Here is a 19501-nt window from a genome sequence, read left to right on the forward strand (position 1 = left end):
TACTGCAGCGGTTGAAGGGTCACACTACACCCTGACACCCCGCCTGGTGCTGGCACGTGTACTGCAGTGGTTAAAGGGCCACACTACACCCTGACACCCCGCCTGGTGCTGGCATGTGTACTGCAGCGGCTGAAGGGCCACACCACACCCTGTCTAGTGCTGGCACGTGTACTGCAGCGGTTGAAGGGCCACACTAGACCCTGACACCCCGCCTGGTGCTGGCACGTGTACTGCAGCGGCTGAAGGGTCACACTACACCCTGACACCCCGCCTGGTGCTGGCACGTGTACTGCAGCGGTTGAAGGGCCACACTACACCCTTACACCCTGTCTGGTGCTGGCACGTGTACTGCAGCGGCTGAAGGGTTACACTACACCCTAACCCCCCCCCCCCCCGTCTGGTGCTGGCACGTGTACTGCAGCGGTTGAAGGGACACACTACACCCGACACCCCGCCTGGTGCTGGCACGTGTACTGCAGCGGCTGAAGGGCCACACTGACACCCCGTCTGGTGTTGGCACGTGTACTGCAGCGGTTGAAGGGCCACACTACACCCTTACACCTTGTCTGGTGCTGGCACGTGTACTGCAGCGGCTGAAGGCCACACTACACCCTGACACCCCGCCTGGTGCTGGCACGTGTACTGCAGTGGTTAAAGGGCCACACTACACCCTGACACCCCGCCTGGTGCTGGCATGTGTACTGCAGCGGCTGAAGGGCCACACCACACCCTGTCTAGTGCTGGCACGTGTACTGCAGCGGTTGAAGGGCCACACTAGACCCTGACACCCCGCCTGGTGCTGGCACGTGTACTGCAGCGGCTGAAGGGTCACACTACACCCTGACACCCCGCCTGGTGCTGGCACGTGTACTGCAGCGGTTGAAGGGCCACACTACACCCTTACACCCTGTCTGGTGCTGGCACGTGTACTGCAGCGGCTGAAGGGTTACACTACACCCTAACCCCCCCCCCCCCGTCTGGTGCTGGCACGTGTACTGCAGCGGTTGAAGGGACACACTACACCCGACACCCCGCCTGGTGCTGGCACGTGTACTGCAGCGGCTGAAGGGCCACACTACACACTGACACCCCGTCTGGTGTTGGCACGTGTACTGCAGCGGTTGAAGGGCCACACTACAACCTTACACCTTGTCTGGTGCTGGCACGTGTACTGCAGCGGCTGAAGGCCACACTACACCCTGACACCCCGCCTGGTGCTGGCACGTGTACTACAGCGGTTGAAGGGCCACACTACACCCTGACACCCAGTCTGGTGCTGGCACGTGTACTGCAGCGGTTGAAGGGCCACACTACACCCTGACACCCCGCCTGGTGCTGGCACGTGTACTGCAGCGGCTGAAGGGTCACACTACACCCTGACCCCCGTCTGGTGCTGGCACGTGTACTGCAGCGGCTGAAGGGCCACACTACACCCTGTCTGGTGCTGGCACGTGTACTGCAGCGGTTGAAGGGCCACACTACACCCTGACACCCCGCCTGGTGCTGGCACGTGTACTGCAGCGGTTGAAGGGTCACACTACACCCTGACACCCCGCCTGGTGCTGGCACGTGTACTGCAGTGGTTAAAGGGCCACACTACACCCTGACACCCCGCCTGGTGCTGGCATGTGTACTGCAGCGGCTGAAGGGCCACACCACACCCTGTCTAGTGCTGGCACGTGTACTGCAGCGGTTGAAGGGCCACACTAGACCCTGACACCCCGCCTGGTGCTGGCACGTGTACTGCAGCGGCTGAAGGGTCACACTACACCCTGCCTGGTGCTGGCACGTGTACTGCAGCGGTTGAAGGGCCACACTACACCCTTACACCCTGTCTGGTGCTGGCACGTGTACTGCAGCGGCTGAAGGGTTACACTACACCCTAACCCCCCCCCCCCCCGTCTGGTGCTGGCACGTGTACTGCAGCGGTTGAAGGGACACACTACACCCGACACCCCGCCTGGTGCTGGCACGTGTACTGCAGCGGCTGAAGGGCCACACTGACACCCCGTCTGGTGTTGGCACGTGTACTGCAGCGGTTGAAGGGCCACACTACACCCTTACACCTTGTCTGGTGCTGGCACGTGTACTGCAGCGGCTGAAGGCCACACTACACCCTGACACCCCGCCTGGTGCTGGCACGTGTACTACAGCGGTTGAAGGGCCACACTACACCCTGACACCCCGTCTGGTGCTGGCACGTGTACTGCAGCGGTTGAAGGGCCACACTACACCCTGACACCCCGCCTGGTGCTGGCACGTGTACTGCAGCGGCTGAAGGGTCACACTACACCCTGACCCCCGTCTGGTGCTGGCACGTGTACTGCAGCGGTTGAAGGGCCACACTACACCCTTACACCCTGTCTGGGGCTGGCACATGTCCTGCAGTGGTTGAAGGGCCACACTACACCCTGACACCCCGCCTGGTGCTGGCACGTGTACTGCAGCGGCTGAAGGGTCCAACTACACCCTGACCCCCTTCTGGTGCTGGCACGTGTACTGCAGCGGCTGAAGGGTCACACTACACCCTGACCCCCGTCTGGTGCTGGCACGTGTACTGCAGCGGCTGAAGGGTTACACTACACCCTGACCCCCCCGTCTGGTGCTGGCACGTGTACTGCAGCGGTTGAAGGGCCACACTACACCCTGACACCCCACCTGGTGCTGGCACGTGTACTGCAGCGGCTGAAGGGTTACACTACACCCTGACCCCCCCAGTCTGGTGCTGGCACATGTACTGTAGCGGTTGAAGGGCCACACTACACCCTGACACCCCGCCTGGTGCTGGCATGTGTACTGCAGCGGCTAAGGGGCCACCTGACACTACACCCTGACACCCCGTCTGGTGCTGGCACGTGTACTGCAGCGGCTGAAGGGCCACCTGACACTACACCCCGACACCCCGTCTGGTGCTGGCACGTGTACTGCAGCGGCTGAAGGGCCACACTACACCCTGACACCCCGTCTGGTGCTGGCACGTGTACTGCAGCGGCTGAAGGGCCACACTACACCCTGACACCCTGTCTGGTGCTGGCACGTGTGCTGAAGGGCCCCGCTACACCCTGACACCCCATCTGGTGTTGGCACATGCTCTGCAGCGGCTGAAGGGCCACCTGACACTACACCCTGACACCCCGTCTGGTGCTGGCACGTGTACTGCAGCGGCTGAAGGGCCACCCGACACTACACCCTGACACCCCGTCTGGTGCTGGCACATGTACTGCAGCGGCTGAAGGGCCACCTGACACTACACCCGGACACCCCGCCTGGTGCTGGGACGTGTACTGCAGTTGCTGAAGGGTCACATTACACCCTGACACCCCGTCTGGTGCTGGCACGTGGCGGCTGGAGGTCCACACAACACCCTTACACCCCACCTGGTGCTGGCACGTGTACTGCAGCGGCTGAAGGGTCACACTACACCCTGACACCCCGTCTGGGGCTGGCACGTGTATTGCAGCGGCTGAAGGGTCACACTACACCCTGACACCCCGTCTGGTGCTGGCACGTGTACTGCAGCGGCTGAAGGGCCACACTACACCCTGTCTGGTGCTGGCACGTGTACTGCAGCGGTTGAAGGGCCACACTACACCCTGACACCCCGCCTGGTGCTGGCACGTGTACTGCAGCGGTTGAAGGGTCACACTACACCCTGACACCCCGCCTGGTGCTGGCACGTGTACTGCAGTGGTTAAAGGGCCACACTACACCCTGACACCCCGCCTGGTGCTGGCATGTGTACTGCAGCGGATGAAGGGCCACACCACACCCTGTCTGGTGCTGGCACGTGTACTGCAGCGGTTGAAGGGCCACACTAGACCCTGACACCCCGCCTGGTGCTGGCACGTGTACTGCAGCGGCTGAAGGGTCACACTACACCCTGACACCCCGCCTGGTGCTGGCACGTGTACTGCAGCGGTTGAAGGGCCACACTACACCCTTACACCCTGTCTGGTGCTGGCACGTGTACTGCAGCGGCTGAAGGGTTACACTACACCCTAACCCCCCCCCGTCTGGTGCTGGCACGTGTACTGCAGCGGTTGAAGGGACACACTACACCCCGACACCCCGCCTGGTGCTGGCACGTGTACTGCAGCGGCTGAAGGGCCACACTACACACTGACACCCCGTCTGGTGTTGCCACGTGTACTGCAGCGGTTGAAGGGCCACACTACACCCTTACACCTTGTCTGGTGCTGGCACGTGTACTGCAGCGGCTGAAGGCCACACTACACCCTGACACCCCGCCTGGGGCTGGCACGTGTACTGCAGCGGTTGAAGGGCCACACTACACCCTGACACCCCGTCTGGTGCTGGCACGTGTACTGCAGCGGTTGAAGGGCCACACTACACCCTGACACCCCGCCTGGTGCTGGCACGTGTACTGCAGCGGCTGAAGGGTCACACTACACCCTGACCCCCGTCTGGTGCTGGCACGTGTACTGCAGCGGTTGAAGGGCCACACTACACCCTTACACCCTGTCTGGGGCTGGCACGTGTACTGCAGCGGTTGAAGGGCCACACTACACCCTGACACCCCGCCTGGTGCTGGCACGTGTACTGCAGCGGCTGAAGGGTCCCACTACACCCTGACCCCCGTCTGGTGCTGGCACGTGTACTGCAGCGGCTGAAGGGTCACACTACACCCTGACCCCCGTCTGGTGCTGGCACGTGTACTGCAGCGGTTGAAGGGCCACACTACACCCTTACACCCTGTCTGGGGCTGGCACGTGTACTGCAGCGGTTGAAGGGCCACACTACACCCCGACACCCCGCCTGGTGCTGGCACGTGTACTGCAGCGGCTGAAGGGTCCCACTACACCCTGACCCCCGTCTGGTGCTGGCACGTGTACTGCAGCGGCTGAAGGGTCACACTACACCCTGACACCCCGCCTGGTGCTGGCACGTGTACTGCAGCGGCTGAAGGGTTACACTACACCCTGACCCCCCCAGTCTGGTGCTGGCACATGTACTGTAGCGGTTGAAGGGCCACACTACACCCTGACACCCCGCCTGGTGCTGGCACGTGTACTGCAGCGGTTGAAGGGCCACACTACACCCTTACACCCTGTCTGGTGCTGGCACGTGTACTGCAGCGGCTGAAGGGTTACACTACACCCTAACCCCCCCAGTCTGGTGCTGGCACATGTACTGTAGCGGTTGAAGGGCCACACTACACCCTGACACCCCGCCTGGTGCTGGCATGTGTACTGCAGCGGTTGAAGAGCCACACTACACCCTGACACCCCGCCTGGTGCTGGCACGTGTACTGCAGCGGTTGAAGGGCCACACTACACCCTGACCCCCCGTCTGGTGCCGGCACGTGTACTGCAGCGGTTGAAGGGCCACACTACACCCTGTCTGGTGCTGGCACGTGTACTGCAGCGGTTGAAGGGCCACACTACACCCTGACACCCCGCCTGGTGCTGGCACGTGTACTGCAGCGTCTGAAGGGTTACACTACACCCTGACTCCCCCTCCCCGTCTGGTTCTAGCACGTGTACTGCAGCGGTTGAAGGGCCACACTACACCCTGACACCCCGCCTGGTGCTGGCACGTGTACTGCAGCGGCTCAAGGGTTACACTACACCCTGACCCCCGCCGTCTGGTGCTGGCACGTGTACTGCAGCGGTTGAAGGGCCACACTACACCCTGACACCCCGCCTGGTGCTGGCACGTGTACTGCAGCGGCTGAAGGGTCACACTACACCCTGACCCCCGTCTGGTGCTGGCACGTGTACTGCAGCGGTTGAAGGGCCACACTACACCCTTACACCCTGTCTGGGGCTGGCACGTGTACTGCAGCGGTTGAAGGGCCACACTACACCCTGACACCCCGCCTGGTGCTGGCACGTGTACTGCAGCGGCTGAAGGGTCCCACTACACCCTGACCCCCGTCTGGTGCTGGCACGTGTACTGCAGCGGCTGAAGGGTCACACTACACCCTGACCCCCGTCTGGTGCTGGCACGTGTACTGCAGCGGTTGAAGGGCCACACTACACCCTTACACCCTGTCTGGGGCTGGCACGTGTACTGCAGCGGTTGAAGGGCCACACTACACCCCGACACCCCGCCTGGTGCTGGCACGTGTACTGCAGCGGCTGAAGGGTCCCACTACACCCTGACCCCCGTCTGGTGCTGGCACGTGTACTGCAGCGGCTGAAGGGTCACACTACACCCTGACACCCCGCCTGGTGCTGGCACGTGTACTGCAGCGGCTGAAGGGTTACACTACACCCTGACCCCCCCAGTCTGGTGCTGGCACATGTACTGTAGCGGTTGAAGGGCCACACTACACCCTGACACCCCGCCTGGTGCTGGCACGTGTACTGCAGCGGTTGAAGGGCCACACTACACCCTTACACCCTGTCTGGTGCTGGCACGTGTACTGCAGCGGCTGAAGGGTTACACTACACCCTAACCCCCCCAGTCTGGTGCTGGCACATGTACTGTAGCGGTTGAAGGGCCACACTACACCCTGACACCCCGCCTGGTGCTGGCATGTGTACTGCAGCGGTTGAAGAGCCACACTACACCCTGACACCCCGCCTGGTGCTGGCACGTGTACTGCAGCGGTTGAAGGGCCACACTACACCCTGACCCCCCGTCTGGTGCCGGCACGTGTACTGCAGCGGTTGAAGGGCCACACTACACCCTGTCTGGTGCTGGCACGTGTACTGCAGCGGTTGAAGGGCCACACTACACCCTGACACCCCGCCTGGTGCTGGCACGTGTACTGCAGCGACTGAAGGGTTACACTACACCCTGACTCCCCCTCCCCGTCTGGTTCTAGCACGTGTACTGCAGCGGTTGAAGGGCCACACTACACCCTGACACCCCGCCTGGTGCTGGCACGTGTACTGCAGCGGCTCAAGGGTTACACTACACCCTGACCCCCGCCGTCTGGTGCTGGCACGTGTACTGCAGCGGTTGAAGGGCCACACTACACCCTTACACCTTGTCTGGTGCTGGCAGGTGTACTGCAGCGGCTGAAGGCCACACTACACCCTGACACCCCGCCTGGTGCTGGCACGTGTACTGCAGCGGTTGAAGGGCCACACTACACCCTGACACCCCGCCTGGTGCTGGCACGTGTACTGCAGCGGTTGAAGGGCCACACTACACCCTTACACCCTGTCTGGTGCTGGCACGTGTACTGCAGTGGTTGAAGGGCCACACTACACCCTTACACCTTGTCTGGTGCTGGCAGGTGTACTGCAGCGGCTGAAGGCCACACTACACCCTGACACCCCGCCTGGTGCTGGCACGTGTACTGCAGCAGTTGAAGGGCCACACTACACCCTGAGACCCCGTCTGGTGCTGGCACGTGTACTGCAGCGGTTGAAGGGCCACACTACACCCTGACACCCCGCCTGGTGCTGGCACGTGTACTGCAGCGGCTGAAGGGTCACACTACACCCTGACCCCCCGTCTGGTGCTGGCACGTGTACTGCAGCGGCTGAAGGGTCACACTACACCCTTACACCCTGTCTGGTGCTGGCACGTGTACTGCAGCGGCTGAAGGCCACCCTACACCCTGACAACCCGTCTGGTGCTGGCACGTGTACTGCAGCGGCTGAAGGGTTACACTACACCCTGACCCCCCTCCCCCCTCCCCCGTCTGGTGCTGGCACATGTACTGCAGCGGTTGAAGGGCCACACTACACCCTGACACCCCGCCTGGTGCTGGCACGTGTACTGCAGCGGTTGAAGGGCCCCACTACACCCTGACCCCCCGCCTTGTGCTGGCACGTGTACTGCAGCGGTTGAAGGGCCACACTACACCTTGACCCCCCCCGCCTGGTGCTGGCACGTGTGCTGCAGCGGCTGAAGGCCACACTACACCCCGACACCCCGCCTGGTGCTGGCACGTGTACTGCAGCGGTTGAAGGGCCACACTACACCCTTACACCTTGTCTGGTGCTGGCACGTGTACTGCAGCGGCTGAAGGCCACACAACACTTAGTCAGCCCTTTACTGCTACAACCTGTACTGCAGCGGTTGTAAAGGTCATCCCACCCTCCATGGCCTCCTGCAGAATGGCACGTGTACTGACTGACAACTGCATCTATATGGGTGCAATGACCAGACTCTTCTCTGCACCCCCCTCCTTATCGGAGCAGCACTTGCACTGCAGCAGCTGCACCACACTCTGGTGAACACATTGCTGCAGCGGCTGCACAGCTCACAGCACTCTCCCTCTGCCCTCCATCGCGGGCACCTCTAATGCTGCAGCTGCTAAGGCCAGACTGCCCATGCCACCCACATCAGGGCTGGCACATACACTGCAGCGCCGGCCAGAACCATGCCACTCTCCGTCGCCCACCTGCCCTGGCTCCTGTACTGCAGAGGCACCATATTCTACAAAGGTTACCGCCGTCTGTGGCACTGATGCTGCCAGGCGCTGCTTCGACCAGTCACCCCTGCGTTGCCATGCACCGCCATCTGCCCTAAAAACAACGTAAAGGGAAGCTTCACTGTGTGCTCCTCGACACCCGGGGCTGGCGCGAGTCGCAGCGGCGGCTGCTGACAGCATGGATTTACATGGTCAAGTCCTCCCATGCCAGGCAATGCCCCCTGAGCATCCACGCCTTCCGGTGCTCTGAGCTGGCATCGCGCCACCCTTTCTACCCTGTCACTCCCTCTGGGGGCCAGCCCTGCTGAGACCCTCGAAATCAAAACATGAAACTGTGGGGCTTTCTTAAGCGCCAGGAACTGGTACCTGCTGGCAGTCCACCGGGTCCATGGCCCACCACCTTCAATGACCTGACCTGACCTTCTTTCTAAAACCAGCTTCACATTGCCCGTCACTCTGATGCCAGTGCTTCGCCAGAGAGTGCCACCGCGCCCGGTCGGTCGTTCGGGTGCAAGCACCTGCAGTGCAGCATCAGCGGGGCACCGTCTGCTCCCTGCCCCTGCAATGGTCGGACTGCAGAAAGCATCGCTTCATTCTGTCGTGCCCTAACCCCCTCCCACATCCAGCACTGGCAAGGACTAATACCGGAAGAACCTTTAAACCAGCATCCCCCTTCGATACGATGCCCTGGTACCACGTTTACCCTCTCAGCAACCAGCCTTGGCACTCTTCGACGGATGTGAACAGTTTACCCTGCCATACCCTTTGCCCCCTCTCTGTCCCTCGCCTGACACGCTCTAACAGCTCTATTGGATTTCTTTCACCATCTCACGTGTCCTTCTCCCGATACCCAGACCTGGCACACAACACCCCTTGAGCCCTGGAACTGCTTTTGATGTTTGGCAACCCATTACAACCTTGACGTGTGGCTATACCACTTCATTACCCCCCTCGATGTCATGGGTATGGCCCCATTCACTCACTGTCCAGCCACAGAAATCATTTTTAAGGCCGTATGACCCCTTTACTTGTGCAAGTGCCCCACGACGCCCTCCCACCCCACCTCGTGCAGAATGGGACGAGGGGCCCCTGTGTATCCTACACCGTATAGATATTAATTGGTTTGATGAATGAGAGCACCCTCTGAAGGGTTGGGGGAACTATGCACTGCAGGGGCCTGTGTTAAACCCCTTTCCCCATTTAACACCCCCATTATCGCCCCTTTAATTCTTTGATGCCTAGAATCGGACTGACTTTACTGCCCTTGTACCCCCTCCTCTGAAGCTCGGCCTTGGCATCCTCAACGCTGTAGATAGCTGGCATTCCTTCACAAATGCAACGCCTGGAACGCTTTTACCCCGCAATATACGAGGTCCGACCCCAGTGCCCTTCCCTTATGCCACCTGGGTATACAAGGTGAGGCGGTGTTACCGTCTAACCAGAAGCTAAGTTATTGTTCGCGGTCCATTTGATGTGGCTTTTATGTGGCACTCTAGTCTATACGGTGCCTGGTTCTGTCCTGTCTTTAACCCTGACGCCCATTACTCGTATTTCCTGCTTTGCCCGTTACCTTCTCGCTGTCAGGCCCTGGGGCTCCGTGTGAACCTTCCCCATGGAGTCACTTCTCACCTCGATGACAGGACACTCCCTGACCCCTCGAAACCGACCCAGGACCTTTAGAAGCTATGTCTTGCTACCCAAAACACCCTAGCCCAGACACCCCACGTCGACGTGGTCTGAAGCCACGATGACCCGGCCCTGACCATCTTCGGTGCCGGACACCCCTCGATACCAGGCACACCTCGAAGCTCAGGCTTGACACCGACTGTACCCAGCCTTGACACCCTTTTGTGCTCAGCCCTGACACACCTCTGTGCCCAACCTTGACACTCCACTGTGCCCAATCTTGACACTCCACTGTGCCCAATCTGGACACCCCTCTCTGCCCAATCTTGACACCCCACTGTGCCCAATCTTGACACCCCACTGTGCCCAATCTTGACATCCCACTGTGCCCAATCTTGACATCCCACTGTGCCCAATCTTGACATCCCACTGTGCCCAACCTTGACACTCCACTGTGCCCAATCTTGACACTCCACTGTGCCCAATCTTGACACCCCTCTCTGCCCAATCTTGACACCCCTCTCTGCCCAATCTTGACACCCCACTGTGCCCAATCTTGACACCCCACTGTGCCCAATCTTGACATCCCACTGTGCCCAATCTTGACATCCCACTGTGCCCAACCTTGACACTCCACTGTGCCCAATCTTGACACTCCACTGTGCCCAATCTTGACATCCCACTGTGCCCAATCTTGACACCCCTCTGTGCCCAGCCTTGACATCCCTCTGGCGCAATCTTGACACCCCTCTGTGCCCAATCTTGACACACCTCTGAGCCCAGCCCTCACATCCCTCTGTGCTCAGTCCTGACACACCTATGTGTCCTGCCCCGACACACCTCTGTGCCCAACCTTGACATCCCACTGTGCCCATCCTTGACACCCTCTGTGCCCAAGCTTGACACCCCTCTGTGCCCAGCCTTGACAAACCCAGCCTGGACACCCACTATGCCCAGCCCTGACACCCCGTGATTCCAAGTGCTGATGGCCCTGACGCCTCCCTCGCCGGCCCAGACACCTGCTGGTCCCTCCTCTCCTCGGGGGCGCCTTGAGGCGGACAATCAGGGCGCCCCAGAAAAAGAGAGAGAGAGGATGGGGGCATGGGGACTTCATGGAGGGGCGGCCAGCACCAGGCCTGGCTCCCACCCGCCCCCGGGGGTGCATCCGTGCCGGTCCATGGCAGGGGTGGGGCAGCGGCGCGGTGAGCCCTGCCGCCCCCGGGGGGCTCCCTCCCGTCCCTCACACCCGGGGCCGGTACTCACAGGGGGCTCGCGGGTCCCTCGTCGGGGGTGCGCCGGCCTCAGGGGGGTCCAGTTCCGTCTCCCTGCGGCTGCCGCAGCGCAGCCCGGCCCGCCCTGCCTGCCATTGTGGAGGGAGCAGCTGAGGGCTGACGCGGGGCGAGGGGCGGCCCTGAGCCCAGCCTGGGCCCGCCCTCCGCCGCCGCTGCCACCCTCACAGGCGGAGCCCCGGTCCAGGGCCCGCCCTCCTTCCTCAGGGGGAATCCCTCTTGGTCCCGGGCCCGCCCTCCACCTTCAGCCGGGGCCCGCCCTCCACCTTCAGCCGGGGCCCGCCCTCCTTCGAGAGCGGAGCCGCCTGGACCCTCCTCCGGGCCCACCCCTCACGGAAGGAACCTCCACGGCCGCCTACACCCCCGCAGTCTGGGCCTCTCCGACCCTCCTCCCCGGGTCCGCCCTCACAGGCCGAGCCCTCCTCCCGGGGACCAGCCGCCTCACCCCGGAGCCCGCTCCTCCCTTCACAGGTTGGGCCCTCCTCCTGGGCCGTGCTTCCTCACAGGCCGGGCCCCTCAACTCCGCCTCTTCCCTCACAGGCCGCCCCGTCAGGGCCTCCCTCCCCACAGTGACGAGCCGCCTCCGCAGCCTCCAGGCGCGGTCAGGGCCCCCTCGTCTCCTCACGGTCCATTCGTGCCGGGGTCGCGTCTCATTTAGCCGTCCCATGCTCCTAGGCCTCCCTTCGCCTTCCCAGACCAGGCCACCCCCTTCACCGCGGCCGCCAGCCCAGTATGCCTCCCGCTCGGCCCACTGAGCCGTTTCCAGGCCAACCGACCGCCATTGAAGTGGATGAGGCCTAGGCCCAGCGGTTGGACTCCCCTGTGGAGCTAGAGCGCTGACCCAGATGTGAGAATGTGCCTGCCGGCTCCATGCTGTTACTGGTCACTAGCACCAATTTCTGCCCCTGTCCAGGGCCACAGAACTCCCCTGAGGCGCTAGACTGCTGACCCATTTATGATCATGTGCCTGCCGGCGCCCTGCTGCTACTGGTCACCACCACTAGTCTCTGCCCCTGTCCAGGGCCACAGGACTCCCCTGAGGAGCTAGAACGCTGACCCACGTTTGAAGTGTGCCTGCCGGATACCATGCTGCTACTGCTCACCAGAACTAGTCTCAGCCACTGTCCAGGGCCACAGGACTCCCCTGAGGAGCTGGGGCATAATCTGCCAGTGCATGCTGCTACTAGTCACCACCACTAGTCTAGTCACATCAGGGCCACAAGAAGTCTCCCGCCCCCTAGTTCCCCAAACGTGCAAAATAATACACAGACATCGTATTAGTTTGGGAGAAAATTGCTGCAGGTTTATTTACATACAACATATGTAATGATGGTGGGTAAACATTACGGGCGATCCCGGGCAGGCCGCATTCTCGCCACCTGCCCGCCTGTTGAGCCAAACAGCACAGTGGCAAAGCACCCAACTGCTGTATAATAAAATTATAAATACTGACACGCCCCCCTGTGGGGCGTGACTAGGCCAACCCCCGGTTGCACAGGCCCACAACCGCCCGAAGGACTACTGGGGCGCCGACACGAATTCCTGCACCTCCCATGAGGATACAGGTTAGGCTCTGGCACCCCGAGGTGCCCGCTGAAGTACATTGTTTGCACCTCTCTTCTTCCGGATCGCCCAGTAACTCCGCTTAACTCCAACCTGCAACGGTAAAATGGACACATTAAAAAACCTCCACAAATCCCCCCATACCAACACTCTGGGTTAGAGGCAAGGGAGGGAAAAGAGTGTCCCGATGAGCACACGATCTCGTCCGGGGCGGCAAAGAGGCCCTCCAACGTGGTGCAGTAGCCTAAGTACCCACGGAGGCCCCTCCCCGCCGCCCCGGACGAGAATCACGACCAGCCGCCTCCTCCAACCAGCGAGGAGGAGAAGCTAACATCCTGCTGGGGGCGGGACAGCCCTCAGAGACTATTGGCCCGCCCTCTCTATGGCCACTGCGTGGCCTCGGGCAGGCGCATAGTCACATCAGGGCCACAAGAAGTCTCCCGCCCCCTAGTTCCCCAAACGTGCAAAATAATACACAGACATCGTATTAGTTTGGGAGAAAATTGCTGCAGGTTTATTTACATACAACATATGTAATGATGGTGGGTAAACATTACGGGCGATCCCGGGCAGGCCGCATTCTCGCCACCTGCCCGCCTGTTGAGCCAAACAGCACAGTGGCAAAGCACCCAACTGCTGTATAATAAAATTATAAATACTGACACGCCCCCCTGTGGGGCGTGACTAGGCCAACCCCCGGTTGCACAGGCCCACAACCGCCCGAAGGACTACTGGGGCGCCGACACGAATTCCTGCACCTCCCATGAGGATACAGGTTAGGCTCTGGCACCCCCAGGTGCCCGCTCAAGTACATCGTTTGCACCTCTCTTCTTCCGGATCGCCCAGTAACTCCGCCACAGCCTGTGCGGTGGTACCTTCTGCCGCACAGGCCCCCCCACCTTTGCTACCTTTACTACCTGCAACCTTTGCTCATGAGTGCTTCTTTCAAGTCCAGCAGAAAGAGGTCTAAACCTACAGGCGTGAGGTGAACACCATCCATCAAAGTAACCCTTCACTTTATCTTGAATCATTTCATGTTTGATAAAACCTAGGCCTCTGCGCTGGGAGAATTTTTTCATGGCAGCATTGATCCGCCTCCTAGACCTCTCGATTGCCTCAGAGGAATTAGCACCCCGCCAGGATCTCCTGGGCACTATTTCGGACCACCAGATCTCGCATTCCCGCAAAAGGCCACTGATAATGCCCAAGTCAGTCTTCATTTTTTGTAAAAGAGTGGATTTCCCCAAATACGTAATGTCATTGCCACCCAGGTGGATTATCAAGTGGCGGGGAGGTGGACCACCCCGGGCCAGGGCCTCCCGAAGTCTGAAGAGGAGACTATGCCAACGCATGCCCGGGAAACCCCACCACACACAGTGGATACTTGTGAAGGTGCTGGTCCACTGCCTGACCTCTGCCCATCGGGCCAATCTGTCGACCATGGAATGCCCCATAACCCATACTTGCGAACCTGCCAAGAAAAGACGCAATAAGTTCAAGGGTTTTTATTGAGAAAATCACAAGTAAAACGAATAACGCCACACCAATACAGCAATCAAAGCATGACATATTTTACATCCTTATGTAGCGTAATCAAGGCCTAATGTAACGTCTGTAGCAAGAAGATTCCCAGCGCCCCACCGACTGCACCTGTACTGGCTGCATGCCAGCGCGGAAGGCCGATGTGGCCGCCCCTATGCGGAAGGAATGGCTGGAGAACTTCTTTCCCTGGACTAATAGACCAGCCCTGTCCAGGCAGGCCAGCATTATCTTGTCCATCTGATATTTAGTCAAGGGGCTGAGGTCAGCATGGACAAACAAGTAACCCGGCCCCGCGGGCCGGATGGCCACGAAGGCCCGAAGGACCGCTACCGGGCAGAAGCGCGGATCCCCCAGGGGGGAGAGCCTAATAACAAACCCCTTACCAGCCTGATCAGTCTTGGACCGCCTGAGCGTGATGGACAACACATCCCCAAAAGCGATATCCCCCACTCCCAGCGCATCCCCCGAGACATCTGTCTTAGAACGGGCAACCAGCTCGCAACTCCGGAATGCGCCAAAGAATGCTAGACAGAAGGCTGCTGAAAACAAGGCCGCTTCATACTGGGAGTGCACAACTGCGCGCAACACTTGTAGCATAGCTTGAAGCGATGGGAAATCAATGGGGGACCTGTCATCCGGGACCCTTGGATCCTCCCGAGCCCACCTTTTCAGGGCAGCCCTAATGACAAAGGAATTGGCTGGATCACTCCTACCGCACAACCTAGCCTCATGACTAATGGCCGCTAGGTGGCCGCAAACCCAAGAGTGGGACTCTTTCTGCTTCCTAGCCCACACAATGAACGCCTGAACTCTAACCTCCAGTGCCAGGGCCTGCAAGCCTAAGTCAGTGATGACTTTAAGGAAAGTAGCACGTTGACTCGCATAGCGTTTCCTTGTACCAAGTGCTAAAGATTTCTTTCCTAATTCTCTCAATTGCTGCTCCACTCCAAGATGTGCCAGAGCCTTGGTGCAAAGGGGGTCATCTCCTCTCTCGCCTGGGGGCATGCCGCCCGAAAACGGTCCAGCTGTAAACGAGAAAGAGCGTCAGCTGCGACATTCGAGACCCCCGCAATGTGTCTAGCTCTAAACTCAACATTGCAGCGCAAGCACCTACTAGCCAATTCCCGGAGTAGAGACAGCACTAGCGGACAGTTGGCCGATAGACCATTGATTGCCTGCACGACTGCCATATTGTCCGACCAGAACAGAACCTTCCTGTTGGACAGGGTGTCCGGCCATAGGTGTAGAGAAATCACAATGGGAAAGAGTTCTAGGACAGTGATGTTAGGAGTAATCCCACGCCTGCGCCAAGCATTGGGCCATCCCTGCGCGCACCAATACTCTCCCAGAATAACACCAAATCCCTCGCGACCAGAAGCGTCAGTGTACATATTCAACTCTGGGCTCTCCACCCACGGGGACCTTCAAATCTCATTGCCATTAAAATCAGAGAGAAAATCATCCCACATTAGCAAGTCTTTTTTGAGTGCCGAGGTCAACCTAACAAAATGATACTGTCTGTGGACCTTGGCGGTAGCCCTGGCGAGGCGCCTCGCAAAAACCCTCCCCACCGGAATGACCCTGGCAGCGAAGTTCAGCTTGCCTAGAAGACTTTGAATGACCCCCAGAGGTGCCTTATCCTTACCTAGCAAAGCATGGATATCGTTCTTCAAACCCACCACCTTTTCCGGCGGGAGACGAGACACTCCCTGAACTGTGTCGAGCTCAATTCCCAGGAAGGTCAGCACCTGAGCAGGACCCTCCGTCTTACCTGGCGCCAGCGGCACACCTAAGCGACTAGCTAGGTCAACAAAACAGCGCAGACCCTCCTGACACTCCTGCGTGCCCTCCCTTCCAATGAAGAGGAAGTCATCCAGGTAATGTGACACTGCTGACACTTTGTATTCCTCTGTGAGGGCCCACTGTAGGAAGGTGCTGAAGGCTTCAAAGAAGGCACACGAGACAGCGCAACCCATTGGCATGCACCTATCAAAGTAGAATCCCCCTTTCCACTTGAAACCCAGCAAGTGCTGGCTGTCTGGGTGTACAGGTAACAAGCGGAATGCTGCCTCAATATCCGCCTTTGCTAGCCAGGCCCCCTCCCCAGCTCTCCTCACTAAGTCGATGGCCATATCTAGGGAACAGTATGAGACAGAACAGGCCGCTTCTGGAAGCCACGAATTGACAGAGTTGCCCTCTGGGAAAGACAAGTTATGAATCAGCCTAAAAGCCCCAGGTTCTTTCTTAGGGACCACACCCAAGGGGGACACCACAAAGTCAGGAAGAGGGGGGGAAGGAAAAGGGCCCGCCACCCTCCCTAAGGCCACCTCCTTGCTAATCTTCTTGTCAACCACCTCAGGGAGCTCCCTGACCGATTTCTGGTTCTCTGCATCCCTGCTGACCCGGGGACCCTGATATGGGATTTTGAAACCGTCCAAGAAACCAGAAGTCAGGACCTCCCTATCCTTTTCATTGGGATAGGCTCGCAACATGCGCAACAGGCTGTGGATGATGACTGGGGACGGGCCTTTAGAGCTAAGGGGGTGGGGGTCCCCACAAGACAGCACAGCGACTGAACACCCCCCGAGGGGGGTTGAAGCGGAAGGCAAAGCTGAGGGGGGGACACAGCAGGGGGACCAGGGAGGTGGGATGGGATCTCGGGGTCATTATTTATCCTTATTGGCAGCGCTGGATGAGGAAGACCGCTTCTCACAGGAAGATTCTGGGTGGGAGCCACCACATTTGTTGCAAGCGTGTGAGAATCTACATGCTTTCCCCCATGTGCAATTACCTGCGTTGAACAACCTGCAAGTGGAAGAGACATTCTTCTTGGCATACTGTCTATTGAAACTTCCCCCCCTACGCCCCCCTCGAAAGGGCTGCCTGAAATTATTTTTCCTCTGAGAAAAAGACTTGTCACTTTCTGACTTCTTGACTTGTACCACACTATTGGCACCACTCTCAGCTTTTCCTTTACCCATGTGTACGATCCACAGTCTAACTTCAATCTGGTCCCACTCAAGTTCTGGACAGACAGACATCTTTTTGCGGAACTCACAGTCATATGAGTACCACCCCATCCCGGAGGCTGCTTCAGCTTCATTGGTTATGATACTATTATACTGGAATAAACCTTGCGCCTGATCAGGGAAGCGCTCTGTAATTACCGCTGCCAGAATAGCGAATGCCTGCCGCCAGTTCTTTATTGTCTTTTCTGGCCATGACTGAAATCGGGCCTTCTTGACCTCCTCCTTGGAGCCCATTCTTGTCACATCCGACCCCTGCGCCCCCAACATCAACAGGGAAAAAATGTCTATAAACTCTCTACGCCATATGCCCTCCTTCGCTGCCTGCGGAACTAGCCAGGCTAGGGAACATTTGCCTGACAGGAGGGGCGCCATGGTCATCAATACTGTGGGCGCAGGAAGGGCCACCCCCAAGGTCGAGGAGGCCGCGGGAGTACTGAGTGCCAAAGGGTGGGGAGCAGCCGGGGACACCGCCTGTGTCGGGGCTGTGGCCACCGTGGGGGTAAAGGGCTCCTGGGACACACTTGGGGCCGATGGGAGCACTTGAGTAGGAAGCGCAGGGGACACAATGATGGGTGGCGTGCTGTCAGGCAGAACAACCACACCAGACAAAGGACTGGCAATGTCCCCCCCTTGAACTGTAAGCCCACCCCACACCCGTGCCACGTCTGCCTCCCCAGCGGCGTGAGGTGGCACCGCAACTGGCGGAGCTGCAGTCTGAGAGTGCATTACATGAGGGGACTGCACAGGAGGTGCGCGCAGACCGGCTCTGATTTCCGACATGAACAAAGCCAGCGAGTCTGTAATCTTACCCAGATCTTCCCGGGTAGCAAATTCCACAGTAGGCACCGCCGGGCGAGGGGGTGGCGGAGGGCACACCCGGATCACCGCCGGGGGGGATGCCGGGGCGTGCACAATGACATTCCTGACAGGGTCCGCTGCCCTGGTCTTAGTGGGGGGTTCTGACGGGAAGTCCTTTACTGTCGGTTTCCTAGTGCGCTTAGGCCTCCCGGTGGCCGGGTCCTCTGCCACTTCTATTTCAGAGATCTGTGGGGCAAGGGGTGGCCCGGGGGCTTTCGGGGGGTTGGCCAACAAAAGTTCACTGGCCCACGCCACCCCATTAGCTTTTATCATGTCCAACAAGACTTTCATCTGAGGGTCCTGGGAAGGTCCTAGACCCGAGTCATCAACCTGGGACGTCTGCGTAAAGAGCGCTGGGGACCCCTGACTCTCCATGGTGCCTTCAAGTGTATCCTGAAAAAGAGATAACCATGAGCCACCATCTCAAACATCTTTGTCACGAGAGCACACACGCCCCACCCAACGACTGGCCGCCCCCCCACACCGCCAGGTATTCTCCCACCGAGGGGGGGAGAAATGGACGCTCGGTACCTGTTGGGGAACGCTCGGATATCGCAGGAATCTAGGAACATACTTAGTTCAGGCCCACTCTTATGCGTACATACCTCAACTGTTATTCCTGAGAGAGCTCACAAGGTCCAACTGAGAGGGTGCCCTGGGGTCTGCTTCAATGGCTGGGTGCACTGTGTGAGACAAAGGAAAATAAAACACTGGACCTAACATATTGTACCGGCCGTAGCCGGAAAGCAAACGCCCCAACAGCACTAAATTTGGCCGATAGGCGTCTACCCCACCCCTCCCGAGCCCCTCGGGATGGCATTATCCTTTGATGAATGAAGTAGCGCCAACCTCTCTGATTCGTACATACCTTGTGCTAGCCCTGTGCGCGGGGGGGGGGGTTCAGGCTGGAGCTCCGAAAATGGGTGGGGGCACGATGCGTAAATCGAATTCGCGACAGAATCTGCAAAACAAAGTTCGACAATGTCACCCAACGCACTCGCCTTATGCCTTAACGACCCCACACACCTTGAATAAAATGAACGTTAAAACAGCACTGTGCACACCCTGGGAGGAAACAACTCTACACACTGCTAACAGAATGAGGTCTCACCCGAGCTTGGACCCACGCACCGACATTAGGTGGGGCAGGGCGGGCAACATACCACGTTATCAATGGCACGGAAAAGTGAGTGCCTATCCCCGGCGACAACGCAATTCCTAAATGAAAACGCAACATT

General features: G+C 59.4%; 1 protein-coding gene and 1 long non-coding RNA gene across 3 annotated transcripts in view; one reads left to right on the plus strand and one right to left on the minus strand.

Moving 5' to 3' along the window:
• Nucleotides 1–11390, minus strand: part of TRIM3 (tripartite motif containing 3) — a 290801-nt gene extending 279411 nt beyond the window's left edge. For both annotated transcript variants that reach the window (XM_078658725.1, XM_078658724.1), the window contains exon 1: nucleotides 11246–11390. The gene's annotated coding sequence lies outside the window, so the exon portion shown is untranslated. The remainder of the gene's footprint in view (nucleotides 1–11245) is intronic.
• Nucleotides 1–19501, plus strand: part of LOC144773598 (uncharacterized) — a 435153-nt gene that overhangs the window by 148447 nt on the left and 267205 nt on the right. The window lies entirely within an intron of this gene.

This window comes from Lissotriton helveticus, chromosome 8 (genome assembly GCF_964261635.1).
Source record: "Lissotriton helveticus chromosome 8, aLisHel1.1, whole genome shotgun sequence".
Classification (NCBI taxonomy): Eukaryota; Metazoa; Chordata; class Amphibia; order Caudata; family Salamandridae; genus Lissotriton; species Lissotriton helveticus.